The sequence below is a fragment of the Neodiprion lecontei genome, chromosome 2 (assembly GCF_021901455.1).
Source record: "Neodiprion lecontei isolate iyNeoLeco1 chromosome 2, iyNeoLeco1.1, whole genome shotgun sequence".
Classification (NCBI taxonomy): Eukaryota; Metazoa; Arthropoda; class Insecta; order Hymenoptera; family Diprionidae; genus Neodiprion; species Neodiprion lecontei.
In genome coordinates this window covers 20,262,754-20,278,036 of record NC_060261.1, presented here as the reverse complement: position 1 = coordinate 20,278,036, position 15,283 = coordinate 20,262,754, and the positions used below count along the sequence as shown (strand labels likewise).

Genomic DNA, 15,283 nt, shown 5'->3' with positions numbered 1-15,283 from the left:
TTTTTAGAGTTCGTTCGAACGACTAATGTTTTTTTTTTTGTGTATGAGCGAAACCGCCAAATCGAGACGACGTTTTGGATAACCCATTCATGGAACTTTTTGAAATAATGCCGGGATGTAGTGCTCGATAATTGACATGTACATAATTTTTGTTAGATTTTTTCCTCCGTTATTTCGGCTGCAATTATACGGTACATTTCATCACATTTAATTTTTTTTTTTTCTTCATTCAACTTTTCGGTATTTTATAGGAAAATAAAAATATTGTTAAGAATGATTGTTTTTCGGAAATTTTCTCAGCTTTTCGAAAACAATATTGATTTTTTTCTCAAACTTGCATAAAGATCTCAAAATTGAGTTTCAAATGTGAAAAGCTGTTTTTATGGTATTGCGCATGGATTGACATTTTTTTCAATATTTTTTTCCGAAAGCTGAGAAAATTTCACTGAACATAAGTCAAATTGAAGTTGGGTTCTCTGTAAATACGGCGAAAATCAATAAAAATGCAGAAATTCAATTATTTAGAATTTTTATTTTTATGCATATTTAAAAATTGAAAATTAATGGATTTTTTTACAATCCATATAAGCTTTTGATCATTCAAGGTTATTTTCGTCTGTTACACAGAAATACAATGTGATAATATGTTACCAACAACCAGCATCGGAAAATAGTTATTCGATTGGCGGTTTCGCTCATATATATTGTTACAAAGGGTGAAATCCCCCGTCTTACCCCCTTTTAATGATCTAGTAGTCATCATAGATGAAAGAAGTTTATAAACCTCTTATATCTTTGAAAAGAATAAGGTTGCTGCGTCAACCAACATTATTGTAAAAAACAGTCTTGTTTCAGACTTTAAACTAGAAACACGTTCCGTGCCATTAAAGCTTTTTCACAATATTTTTATTTACGCCTTTAATTTGTCTCGAATAAGCTCACGAATCCTTATTAATTTTTGCTACGTCTTAGAACGTTACAATACGTTGGGCGTGCGAAAATAAGTTCCAAAAAAGTTTACTGGCTCCCGGATTATAAATCCTGTTGGGCCCCGGCTGGACGAACCCATTACAATATATATTTTCCATATACGGTCATATATAACATATGCGCTGAACTCTACCGTTTATTTGCTTCGCAGCGGCTATTTTTGTAAATACACAAACATTGAAATGCAATTTTTTTTTAATTTTATTTATTTAATAATAATAACTGTCATGTAATGCTTCAAGTCAGTTTGATACTAGTGATCGAATTAATTGTAACGTATAGACTTTCGATTTTTTCGTTTTCGATTGAGAGCAAATGAAGCGTCTGTACAAGTCAAAATAAGTGAAACGTACTCATGTGCTACGCCCCGACGTACCGCCTTGGCATACCTTTTTCAAAATTCCATTTAATTTCATTTCTTTAATTTCTTCAATGCACAGATATTATTTCATCAAAATCTCATATTCTAAGAACGGCGAGTTCCACCCCACCTGGCAAAAGTCACGTAGGGACCAACAATGATCCCTAGTATAAGGTTCAAATTTGTTTCTTATAACTGGTACCAAGAAATGAGATAAGAGACTGCTGAGCTAGTAACAGCGGAGCTTAGCCTAATAATACCTCTCTTTTTAAGGCAAAATCATCATTAATATTTAACATAAACTATTCATGCATTGTGAACTGAATTAAAATAGATTACATATTAAGATGTATGGATGAATGTGTGAACGTTGTACGTAAATATCTCTTGTTCGTATTTTTAATATGTCACGGACGAGATTGAGAATCGTCGGAACATCGTCGAAGAGCGTGAAGTAACACTGACCGTATGGATTTGGGCATCGGGAGGTCGCCTTCGCACCTCATTGGCTAATTACCGTTGTAACTTATTACAACTGCAGCTCCTTGGACCCTCAGGCCCAAGAAGCCGGGTCTTTCGTCTGTCAAGTCGCGAGGTGCGTGGACGTCAACCCGTATTAGCCCTTCTTGAGTAATAATAGCGTCCGGAAAATCTTAGTTGTGACCGGCCTAAAATCTCGCGCTAATTCGTCAAATTCGAGCATTCAGTTATTCTGTTAGCTGCGAAAGACTCACTATCTTCTACGTTTCCATCTTTACTGTGCTTTACTAAATCTTATTATTTCACGAATAGACATTTTTATGCCATTTCATTTTCCCTAATTAAATTGAGTTCGGTCCTGATTCAAAACGAATTAGATAATATTAAGTGCTCATAATAATAACCAGCTAGATTATCATTTTCAATTAATAATCGTTAGAATCATTTTCAACGTATATCAGAACCGCGAGTGAATCAAATTGACATTCTCAAACCATTGCTTCCGATAGTAGAGTATCATTCCAAATACACAAAGACTAAGTGGCCGACGTTCAAGATGGTTCGGATTCACCAACCCTTCCGATCTCGAGGTGAGGTCCTGCTCCAGAAATACCACTGACGACACGATCTGACGGCTCTTAATCTCGCCGAACTACACGTCTAAAGATAAGTCAATCCGAGTGCTAATCTTTAACATTGAACGAATTCTTGTTTTCACCTTTCTGATCAAAATTTACTATTATAGTATCCATTCAAAAGTAAGATTAGAGCTGATGGCTAGCTTCACTACCCCCAGTTAGATCAAACGTATGGTTTCCAAGATTTAAGCACAACTTGATATAACAGCAACAAGAATTGGTTTCCAGCTATAGAAAATTCCCTTGAGAATTTAGAGAGTTATTCTCCGGTCATCAGCTCCGCCCCCACTTTATAATTAATTTAAAATAATCTAAAAAGATAGATCCAATATCGAATAATCACGACCAGTTAGTTATAACCATCGTTCAGGATAGATGTTCTTGGTACCAAATAATAATATCATTTAGAATAGAATAACATACGATTTGTATAAACTCAAACACTTTATAAATTGTTACTTTCGGCTTTTATGTCATTATCACCATTGATTGTTACCAGACATTTTAATAACTAACATTTTTAACTAAATCGAAACAGAATATACCTTATCTTTTACCAGTTAAATTATTTCAAACCATTTATTTTGAACGACAACCTTTTCCTATTTTTATTATTATAAATTACCCTCAACAATCTGAACAAACCTCACAGACCTGTACAGGACTATAGCAACACGATCCTACTAATTACCGGCTTATCGAGAGGTAGGTCTTTCTTAGTTTTAATTTTTATTCATTGTCGTTACGTGAGAGCATCTTTGATTATTCATTAATCATTCACTACCATTGCTCAGTACACTCTCACCCGCACGTAACGCACGGAAAAGTCATTATTTCGCAATCGGATAATTTTGATGGTTCTGTTAAATCTCATGACTTATAAATCATTTGAATCGGAAGGAACAATGCGTTACGTTGCATCTTTTCGCAGATATGTTCAATGTTGTCAATATGCACCGGAATTTCCTTCTAATGACAATACAACGAGATAAAGGAAAATAATGGAATGGGAAAAGTTCAAAAGCTGTGAAGCTGAAACTGAAGATTGAGAAAGATAATAAAATCAGAAATGACCTGCATAAGACACAGCGCATTACAAAAACTATCCGTGGTTTATTGTGCGTAGCTGTGTAAAATGATGTTCATTGAGCAATTCAAAAGCCCTTGCCGTGTTCACGTCGGGGCGCCGGCGCCCACTATTGATTCCGTCGTCAGCAAAGTCCTTCCTTCTCTCATTTCATCCTTATTCCCCTTTCGAAACGTTGTAGTCAGTTGGATGGCGCCAGAGTAGCAAACTGCCTACCGAACGCTCAGCAGTACGCGTCATCGTGCATTATTTCATTCATTTTTTAAGGTCAGTGCTGAACAAGTAATCATTTTTATTTAATACTTGTACGTGTAATACGATTAAGAAGAAAATTTTTTTCATCGTTTTTGTCATATTCTTACGTTTTCGTGTAGAAGAACATATTATCAAGTATATTTTACTATAATCGAATCAGTTTTCAAAAATAAGTTATAGATTTTTAAGAAGTTACTGTAGATGGTAACGACAAAATACCCTGTTGTGAAGTCTCAAATTTTTAGTTTAAAACAGTATTCTTCCGATAGATCAGATAGATAATTTTGAAGCATTTTCAAAAGAAACAGTTGTATCGGATTATACGTGAATGATCTAGTAAGTGATTTTCACAATGTTTTCAAACAGAAATAGCATTTTGGCCGGTTATTTTTTCACATTTCTTAGAAGTGTGGTGTCGAAGATGAGATTCTATTTATTTTCCAATTCCAAGTGTATTGTGATGAAGAAGAGAAGAGTGTTAAGTAAATCAACAAAACTATTTATTTTTCTATCGATCTGAAGCACTACCGATCAATGTATTGGTAAATCTTGGTGAGCGGTCATTGAATGTAAAACGTATATTTTCATTAACGTTTCGGCCCGGATAGGGGCCCTCCTCAGAACGATCAATTTTTTATTTGACTGTCAAGAACAGAAATTTTCTCAGTAAGACATAAACTTCTATGGATATAATACTATTGAAAGTTATTATCTATTGTAGATTAGAGCGAACATATCGTATATCAGTTATGATTAAAAAAGTATACTGAACTTAAGGAGTAATTTACCTTGTATGAGAAAGAGGATTAAGACACTGGTCACAATCATAAAATACATATTGGAGAGCGATGGTTTTTCAAATCGGTTGGCAATAGACAATGGCGTCTTCTCCAAATGTTAAAAAGTGTAGGTGTATAAGAATTAAAAGTTAATAAATAAAATAACTAAATATATTCACAATGCATAAGTCAAAAGATTGAAAAGGTTGAAGAAAGGGTTTAGGATATTTAAAATAGTTGAAACGATGTTGACACTACAGTAATGGTGTCATTATCTCCCTATTCTCCATGTCTAAACAATTTCACTAAACCGTTTGAACCAACTGGTAAGCGACAACTGCTGGGAGAATGAAATTTGACCCAGAGTGAAGGCGAACAAGTATGAACAAATGTAAAAACAAGCAACGTAGGGACATCAAAATTATGTACAACTTATATTTAAGGTTAAACAAAGTGTGGTATGTGGGCGGTAATTAGCGGTTTGTAAATATTGTTAAGTTGTTCGATATCTTGTCTAAGGATAACGGAATTTGGATGCCCTACAATATTGTACATTTCTAAAAGTAAACGTTTATAATAATTGGGCTCTTCACAAAGGATGTTTGCATTATCATAGTTGAAAGAAGGTTCTTTGTTGATCACATGTTTAGTTAATGCAGTATGTCGATTTTCATTATCTTGTACATTACGTTGATGTTATTTGAGTCTAGTATCTAGATGGCGGCCGGTTTGTCCAATATAAACTTGATTGCAATCATTGCAAGGCATCTTATAAACAACGTTGGATCGTTTGCCCATAGGGATCCCATCCTTTCCCGAATCGAAAACAAATTGTAAATCTTTTGAGTTTTTTCCTACAAACTTGACATTGCGTTTGGTAAATAACTTATTCAACGACTCAAAGAGACCAGATACATATGGGATGAGGATAAATGTAGTGGCTGGTCTGTTGTTGTCATCTGCGGAAGCAGAGTTAATATTGTTGTCGATTAGGTTATTGATATGGATGCGTCTTTTTTTATATATTTGTACAAAAGGCCGTGTGGATAATCATTCCATCTTAAAATATTGTATATAAGTGACAGATTTTTTTCATGGAATTCGGTACTATATAATTTGATGGCTCAATCAACAAGATTAAAGGTGGTACCTATCTTGTAAGACATCGGGTGGTTGGAATTAAAATTCAGGTATCTTTGAGACCATGTTTTTTTGTGGAACTAATCTGATTTTATGTTAGAGTTGTTGTGTATCAGCAATAAATCCAGGAAATTGATACCGTTATTAACTTGTATTTGAATGGTGAATTGTAATCGGGAATGATATTGGTTGAAGATGTTCAATATGAAGTCCATTTTTTCTTTTGGGACAGCAGTTAAAATATCGTCAACATATCTGAAATAGAAGGGTAAATCAAAATCAAGTTTTCTGATGCATGACAACTCCAGGTGTTCCATTACAAGGTCTGACAAGATTGGAGAGAGTGGGGACCCCATAGGCAACCCGAACTGTTGTCCGTATGTGTCCGTATTAAATTTGAAGATTCCCGAATCAAAACAGATGTTTAAGGCTTTAACAATTTCAGTAAGTGGGATTAAAATCTTTTTATCTAGAAAGGCCCATCGGTTCTTTACAGCCAGCACAGCGAGGTCTATAGGTACATTGGTGAATAACGATATTACGTCTAGTGATATTAAAATGTAATTGTCTGGAATAATGAATTTACTTATTTTGTTTACTAATGTAAAACTGTCTTTGACTCTGGAAGCAGGAGGAGTGATATTTGTGGTGAACCATGAATTAATTAATTTAGATAAGGCATAAGTCGGGCTATTAACAAAGGAGACTATGATTCATACTGCAATTCCTTCTTTGTGAATTTCAGGGAGGCCATGTGCACGTGGCGGTACACTGTTATATGTAGTGATACATCTGTGTATACTTTTGTTTATTAATTTAGAATTGAACCAACCAGAAGTGAGTTTGTTTACCCTAGACTGTAGAGTGTTGCAGAGGTCATATCTTGCAATTCTATAGGTGTAAGTGTCCGAAAGCTGTTGTCGCATTTTTTTATTGTAAGTCTCTCTGTGCATAGCCACTGACGTTCAACAAAAACATAATGTTCGGGTTATTTTTTTTAAAAGTCATGGTATCACGAATTTTTTGTTAGGGACAAACTTATTGTTGTTATTTCTGGGGTTCTTCGGTAAGCTGAAAACTTTTGGTGAATTCTGATCTTGCTTAATTTCTTGAATCAACAGGGAAACTCGTTATTTTTGCTACAAAGTTAGAGATGAGATTGAAAACAGGAAGATCGTGATTATTGTATGGACGTCCAAATTTAGGACCGAGTTGTACAACTTCAGCAACATCATCAGGAATATTAGTGTCGGTTAGATTTACTAAACAGTTTTTTTTTTTTTTGAAAGTAAATCATTGTGATTGTTGGGAGGTTCGTTTTGAGCCAACAACATGGTGAATTTTCTAATGTTACGGTTTTTGAGTAAGTTGAACTTAGTATTTAACGTCCGATATTGGGTATCAAAAAACTTTTTTCCAGAAGAACTACCCAGTTTTTGATGGATTTGTTCTGTTAATTTAGTAAGAGTCTTTTCAGATTTGATAATATAGGTATGCACATCATTAATTTCAAGGTTGAGTACGGAGAGTTGAAAATTAATTAATTGTTCAGCTTTGGTTTTGGAATTTGACAGATTAAAATTAATATTGTGAGAGGTTGTCCTTGAGAAACTAAAGTGATTGGGCATTATTCCTTGTTTCTTACATTGAAGTAGGAAGATCCTATGATTCTTCATCTTCGACATTTTTTCAGCTGTGTGGATCCACCGACGTAGGTAGTCAGCTGTCGCTTTCCCATGTGAGAGCTCGATGTTGTGAATATAGCCCATATTCTCAGAAGTAATCCAATTGAAATATGGAGGATTAAAATTCTCTACCTCGTAGATAATGTATTGGTAAATCTTGGTGAGCGGTCATTGAATGTAAAACGTATATTTTCGTTAACGTTTCGGCCCGGATAGGGGCTCTCCGATGAATGTTCTTTTCCGTGAGTCACTTAAAAATCCAGTATTCCATAACATCAAACAATTGCACTTTTCATTTTGAACTATTAGGAAGTATGAGAAAAAAGTTTAACTTGAGTACAAGTTGAATTGAGAATCGTGTGAGCGTGTTTGGATCAAAATTACCAAATTCATGAAAATAATTTAATTGTTTTGCACGGGATACATAGTAAAATCGAATCAACCGAGTTGTTTCTACGTAATGGGGGTTTTCGGAAAGTTGAATCATCGGCGTATGTTGTCAGCACGGTTGGTCATTAAAGTCTGGCACATTTCGAATCAATTGTCACAATTTTACAACAGTAAAGAGAGTGAATAATCCAAATCTCCACATATGGACAGACATGAATATCTACTCGAAACATGACAGAGATGTACGAAGAACGCGAAAAAAGATGACAAGTAAGTAGTTTAGCTGACCTTCAAGGGCCAACCTAAGAACTTCTCGCTTGAATACGATTCGAAATTGCAATCAAAAATATATTATTCTTAACTATGCGAGTCATCACAAGTGTTAATAATTCGAAAAGCACTATTTTGATGAAATATAAGATTCAATCTGTTCTAAGCTGACATGAATCGCGTCAAGTAAGCCCATAATCGTAAAAATCGGATGACCCTTCAACGAGGTATCATCATGCTTTTTTCTATTTTAATGTTTTTATTCGAGTAACTCGAGAACTGTTGGATCGATAAAATCCGAAATTGATATCGCCTGAAGCTAAGAAGAGCTGCGTCAATTGAAAGCAAGAATCGTAAAAATCCATTAATCTGTCTCAAGGATATCAACATTGTGAACAATCTTTTAATATATTCATTGTAATAACTCAAAAACTGCTATATAGATCAGACCTGAAGTCTAATCATTTCTAAGTGACGCATGGCTCCATCAATTTGATTCAAAATCATTCCACTTAGTTCATTCGTTCTTGAGATATCGTTGGCACATGTACGCGCACACACCGTACACACATGAGTGTTATATAAAGTTCCGATAAGAATTGATCACCTGCATGTGTGCCCAATTTAAACTAAACTGCTATGTTAATCTGATATGTCTATGTGTGTAACAATGCCCACGTTTGGAACAATCCGAACACAAGTGAACTTTCCTTATAGCTCAGTTAGGATGGACAAAAAATTACACTTGACAGTGTAAAAATTAAATATCACAATTTTTTTGATTTGGTGGAGGGGGGAAGGGTGTAATGAATAGTCTAGGTCCAGTTTTTTTACCATATTTTGCTTGTGCTTTACCTGCCATTTCGAATCTAAGGGTGTATTTGTTTTCGATGAACAACTCTTTTTTTCCCTAACTTTAAACGAAAAATGAAATAAACCCACCTTGTGGAGAACTGAATTTCCGTCAAGTTTAATGATTACAATTTTTTTTGTAAAGTTCGAATGAAACGAGTTATTCACCAAGAACAAATGCACCCTCAAATTCAAAATGGCGGCAGAAGACCAAGCAAAATGGGGTCGAAGATTCAGATTCAGACTATTAATACCCCTTGACAAATAGACGATGAAAATCGTGGTGTTAAATTTTCTGAGCCTCAAATGTAAATCCTGACTAAATTATTCGAGCAAATACGATTCGATTCTACAGAAATCAGTTCTACAGGAGAACTGTTCGATAGAATTTTTATTGAAAGGATATTTTTCTACAGAGCATTTTTCTGTAGAATACTTTTCTGCTGAATATTCGTTCACATAACATTTTTCTACAGAACATTTTTCTATTTTATTTTTTTACAGATTATATTAAACGCAACACACATTCAAAGAAATCATCGAATCGTCAAAATCATATATATATTATATATATATATTATATAAAACAATATTACAAGAAACGATTTAGGATACCCTGCCACTTGAGTTACAGCACTCCCCTTTTGAGAATCTCTTTTTTTTTGGTACAAAATAACAACTTATCCCTGCGCCCCCATGAAAATCCAAAAAAATGTTATTTTGAAACACCCTAATATATAAAATATATATATATATATATATATATATTGTAACGCTAAATTCTGTGACCCTCGGATGACGACTTACCGTTGACACTTTGGCGCGATTCTCTACTTATTCACAATATCAAACTATAACAAAATCAATTATGTTGGGCGCCAGACGCGTTAGCGTCGATTTTCAAACAATAATACAAATCAATAAAAATAACACAAAACCGTACAAAAAAGATAAATAGAGAACCCGTTGTATGGCTGGCTAGGCTCAGGTACGTTCGCGTACATCCCGGTAGAGTGGCGGTATTCAAGGCAGCTAACAGTAATTCCAGAATTGAAGAAAATAACAAAATAAAGAATAAACTCCAGTCAAAAGGAAAATGAACAGGTCAATCGATCATATATTGTCGAGAAGGTTACATGATTGAGACAGGCAAATAAGATGGTATCGACAGCGGTAGTTAATAAAATAAACAATCGTTGTTCACAAAAATTTCGGTAGAATAGCAGTAAACGGTAGCTTTGAAACGGGAGACGGTAGTTAACAGAGATAAATGAACGTAGGTCGGGAGATGCGATATAATGCAAGGATTTACTTAAAACTACACGTCACTGGGCGACGTGATCTTACCCAAGTTGCAAATGACGCTACGAAAATTATTATTCTGTCAATTAGAAACGAGAGAACTTTACTGCGATCAGTAAAAAACAACGTAACGATAGTTCGGTAGATAATACGACGAATTTGCCATAAATTATAACCAGTACGAGAGATTGACATTCATTAACAATTTACAAAGTCGGCAAACGATCGACTAGATAGCCTACGGTAGAATTATTCATAAACGGTAGATTCGATAATTTACAATTATTACGGACTTGAGGAATTAAATAATGAATTCCTAAACATAACTTTTGAGAGAATACAAAACACAAAATTATGAGAGAGTGAGAATTTTGGACAGTTTACAAAATAAAGAAATACACTAAAATACACCGCAGTACAAAAGAACAATTCACAGAACTTAATTTAACAAAATACAGAGAAATAAATAACAGGCAAAAATAATATAAAATTGCCAATAGCAATAAAGAAAAGGTGCGGTAATACCTAGGGGCTGATTCTACGCTCGGTTGTACTCCAAGGAACTTGATATATGATACAATAGGCACAAAAATGAATAAAAATATAATAAGCAATAACAGAAATAAAATATGAAGCACACTACTATTACAAAAAGAGTATGAAACGAAATGTAAAGCCAATAGGGCTCAAAATACGATAGAAAGTACAGAAGCAAGCTAATAGTAACTCACAAATAATCAGAAAAATCATAAATACAAGAGAAATAATTATTCGGCAGTTACGAGGTCGCTCAGATACGAAAATAATAGATTACTGAAATCATGCAGTCACACGGCGGCTTACTGCAACTCTAGGCCGTGGACCATGATTCACACAAAACTGGCATCACACAATGCAACCAAGAAACAATAAATATAATATTAATGACCGAAATCATGCAGCCACGCGGCGGCTTACTGCAACTTTAAGCCGTGGACCATGATTCACACAAAGTCGATAAATACCATAAGAAAGAATAGAAATTATGAGCAACTTCGTAACGATACAATTCAAAGGCAGATGCCTTACCTTGGCTGGTGACTTCAGGCACACAAACTGACTCTAATTTAAATCAAACTTAGAATAATAAAACGAAAGTAGAAAGGAAGGAAAGGACTTGAATTTACAGGAAGAAGTTAACGATAGTGCAACGATAGAGAGTATGGAAAAACGATAGATACAAGAACGGTAGAATGAGAGGAAGAAGGATCGGTAGCTTAAATCGAGAGACTAATCGGGAGGATGCGGAAAACAAAGCTGTCGCTCAGCAGGTCAAGCGTAGAATAGAAGGAGGTCGTAGTTCGGCTCGCCGATCTCGCGGTTGTCGTGAGGTGATTCTTCTTCTTTGATTGGTTGGTTGACCCCCACCGCAAATAGGCCATCCCCCTGTGGCGAATATTGGTTACGGCGTGGTCATACGTTTTCCAAAATTACCGCTAGATGTGGCGTAATGTGCTGCTCGCGATTTCGTCGTTGACACCAACTCGTACGATTTTGTAGCTGCTCCGGTTTACGGTCCAGGCTGCCTATCATCGGGGACTTCTTTGACAGAGGCATACACAGGGTGCCTCTCGGCCAAAGTTACCGGGTGGAGAGTGACGCCTCATTGTTCACCTCCACCGGCTTTTTGCACAGACGGTAGCTAGCTGCCTGTACCTGAGGTCGTGCAGTCAGACGGTTGGCCAAACCGTGGACCACGACCCACACAATTAGTCCTTGCCGATAGGAAGGCAGCGTCGATCCTCGGAACGATGGCTTTATCAACCTGAACGTAGTGGTTTGGGGTCGGTCCGGCACCAGGCCGGTAAGTCGGAGGATGGCAGGCTACGGTCTGCCCTTCACGCTATCCTTACGGCATCCGATAGAGCTGGCGGCTGGTTCCTCTTCGAGAAACGGTGCCCTCGGCCGCCGGGAGGATTTTTATCTCCCTGTTCACCGGCAGTCGAGGCGATACGGAAGGTTCGGGTGGATGCTACCCCAGGTGTATATAAAGGAGCACCAAGGTAGCCAGTATAGTCTGATGAGACCGTCGGTAGGCGAAGTCGTCAAGAGCTGGAAACGGTAGCTAGTGGTCCCTCGTTGGTCGGGATCGTTGTCGTCCAAGTACCTTATTAGCTTGCGCCGAAGCGCGAAATAAAGAATTTACAAAAAAGAATTAGTTAAAGGTAGTTATTGCCTATTTTGTATCGAGTTCGGTTGGAGTACCCTGCTGAGGACGCGTAAACTAGGAATAATAGCGGTTGTGTGCCCTTGTGACGGGCGACTCTGAAACGCCACGTTACAATATATGTCGGGGTGAAGCCTCGGAAAGGCGGAGAGAATTTAGGATTTCCATTTCGTGGATTGCTCATTGTAAAAAGCGCGATAATTCCAACACGTCCGGTCAATTCGCTTGCTTTTCCGTGACTGTCGATTTCATCCAAGCGTTGTTATAAACAAACCATTTGTTTGTTCTATATTCAAAGCATGTTGAATAACGCTTGACGCTTGATACGGCGGACTCATTCAAAGTTCAAGTTTCGAATTCACTTGATGATGCATCCTCTTTATTCTTCTCCGACACGGCCATTCTGACAAATCACATGTCCCCATGTGGAGTGATCTGCAAGAAATTTAATTCTCCAGCAGTAAAAGTTCGTTTTAAATGAATTCAATTTTACTTTAATCATTTATATTGAACAGAAATCTCAAATTTCAGTTGCAATCCCACATTTATTGACAAAGCAATTAATTTCGTAAGATGTGGCTAATTTTGAAGACTAAATACATTTTTACATCTCCTTCACTTCCCTTGAGTGACCAACATTTCTATCACTTCCCTTGAGTGACTAATGTTCTTAACCGCTTTCCTTAAGTGGTCAATGTCTAATCACTTGAGTGATTTTTCTGACACGACTTTTACATGAAGCTGCCCACCGCATACTCACGGTTTCATTCAAGAAATTCCGATTTCGACCGAGCTACGGCTACAAACTTCCACGTAAACAATTTTCCAAAAGTAATCATGTATTTAGTTTACATTTCAAATATATACTCATTTCAAATGTTTCATTATTCAAAATTTTCTTTATTTATTTCCAAGTCTTTCGGAATGTTACCCAAAAGAATTTTTCACATCCGGTCATGTGCATATTCAAATGTACGATTGGAATTCAAAGCTTTCAAAAGATATCTGTTGCCCTCCAACACGTCAATATTTTTATACAGGCCTTTGTATTTTGCGTATAATTTTGTTTGATTTTTATGAAAAAGAATATGAAAAAGAATTTCTAGGGCAATGTCGTCAATGTTTACTTTGGTAAGAATTTGCAAAGTACTATGGACACGTCCAATTCCAGTCATAGTGACGATATTATCGAGTCTTTTCCCGGAGAACCTTGACGACACTGATTCTTTTATTTAAGAACATTCGGCTCCAGAATCAAAATTAAATGAAAACTGCTCACCTGCATGCCTCAAAATACCAGAAGGCGAATTCGCTTCACAAATATCCAAACGTCGTTCAATATTGGATCCGTTGAAGCGTCCTGACGATGGCTTCTTATTCATTCCAGGACTTTGCGAAGAATAATGCCCAGATTCCTTGCACTTAAAACAGGTTATAGGCTTCCTCGGGTCACTGCTTGTAGATGCTTCTCTCTGCCACACATTTGGTGCTGCATTTTTCTCTTTTTTTTGATAGCAGACAGATGATTTATGCCCGATCTTTCCACAGGTGAAACACTTCAGATGACTGGTAGACGATTTTTCTTCAAATCGTTTTGCTTTGGTCTGACGTTGTTCAGTGTGAAGTTCCGAGTTTTTCCTCTTCAAGTAATATACGGCCTTCAATTCTTTTTGTAATTTATTCCGTGTCTCAATTTCTTCCGTGAAAGCAAGGCGTTGAAGTCGTGGTTCAAATTAAGAAATGTGACTGAGAACGAAGGACACAGCGATCTGTTCCATAGAGAGATTCTTCCATCGGTTCATCAACGAAGTTATCATAGTGGTTAAATAAGCGGCGATACATTCTCCTTTCTTTGGCCTTCCTTGATTGAGATTCATTAAGCAAGCAGCGAGGGTTTCCGGACATTCAAATCGTAGAGAAAATATTTCTTTAAATTCATTCCAATTTATTCCGACAAATACGTTTTGGGTCAGCCAGGATAATGCCTCTCCTTTCATCGCACGGCTCAAGGCGTTCATGAGCGACGCTCCTTTCAGCGGATGTTCTGACATACACATGTCTGCCGTACGAATCCAAGCTCGAGTATCGCTCAACTTTTCTGGGTCAAATTCAGGTAACTCGATTTTCGTCTGAGAAGGTTTCTTCATTGCCTGAATAATCTGCATGAAATTATTTTGCTGCTGTAGCAAAAGCATTTGCCATCTTTCGTCGTCACGTCTCTCTTCTCGGTGAGAAGCAGATTCTGGTCGGCAAGAAGCAGATTGTGGTCGGTGAGAAGCAGATTCTGATCAGTGAAAAGCAGATTCTGATCGGTGAGAAGCAGATTCTGATCCCACTTCTGATGTCGGGGTGAAGCCTCGGAAAGGCGGAGAGGATGTAGGATTTCCATTTCGTGGATTGCTCATTGTGAAAAGCGCGAGGATTTCAACACGTCCGGTCAATTCGCTTGCTTTTCCGTGACTGTCGATTTCATCCAAGCGTTGTTTCAAACAATCCATTTGTTTGTTCTATATTCAAAGCATGTTGAATAACGCTTGACGCTTGATACGGCGGACTCATTCAAAGTTCAAGTTTCGAATTCACTTGATGATGCATCCTCTTTATTCTTCTCCGACATATATATATATATAATTGTGAATTTCGTACATTTTGGTTAAACTTAATTTAATTCAATTTAGTTTAATGTAATTTAATTAAAATTATTTTTGTCGAATTCATGTGTGTGTTGTATCGAATGGGTATTGTATTGGATGTGTAAAACTAGAAAACTATCCTCTGAAAAAATTTCTGTAGCAAAGTTTTCTGTAGAAAAACATTCACTAGAAAAATATTCTGTACAATAATTCTT

The 15,283-nt window shown here is 36.5% G+C and overlaps 1 protein-coding gene across 1 annotated transcript in view; it reads left to right on the top strand.

Moving 5' to 3' along the window:
* Positions 1 to 3,736: 3,736 nt before the first annotated feature.
* LOC107225548 (sodium-dependent neutral amino acid transporter B(0)AT3) overlaps positions 3,737 to 15,283 on the top strand; it is a 511,620-nt gene continuing 500,073 nt past the window's right edge. Inside the window, exon 1 of the mRNA XM_046730574.1 lies at positions 3,737 to 3,823. The gene's annotated coding sequence lies outside the window, so the exon portion shown is untranslated. The remainder of the gene's footprint in view (positions 3,824 to 15,283) is intronic.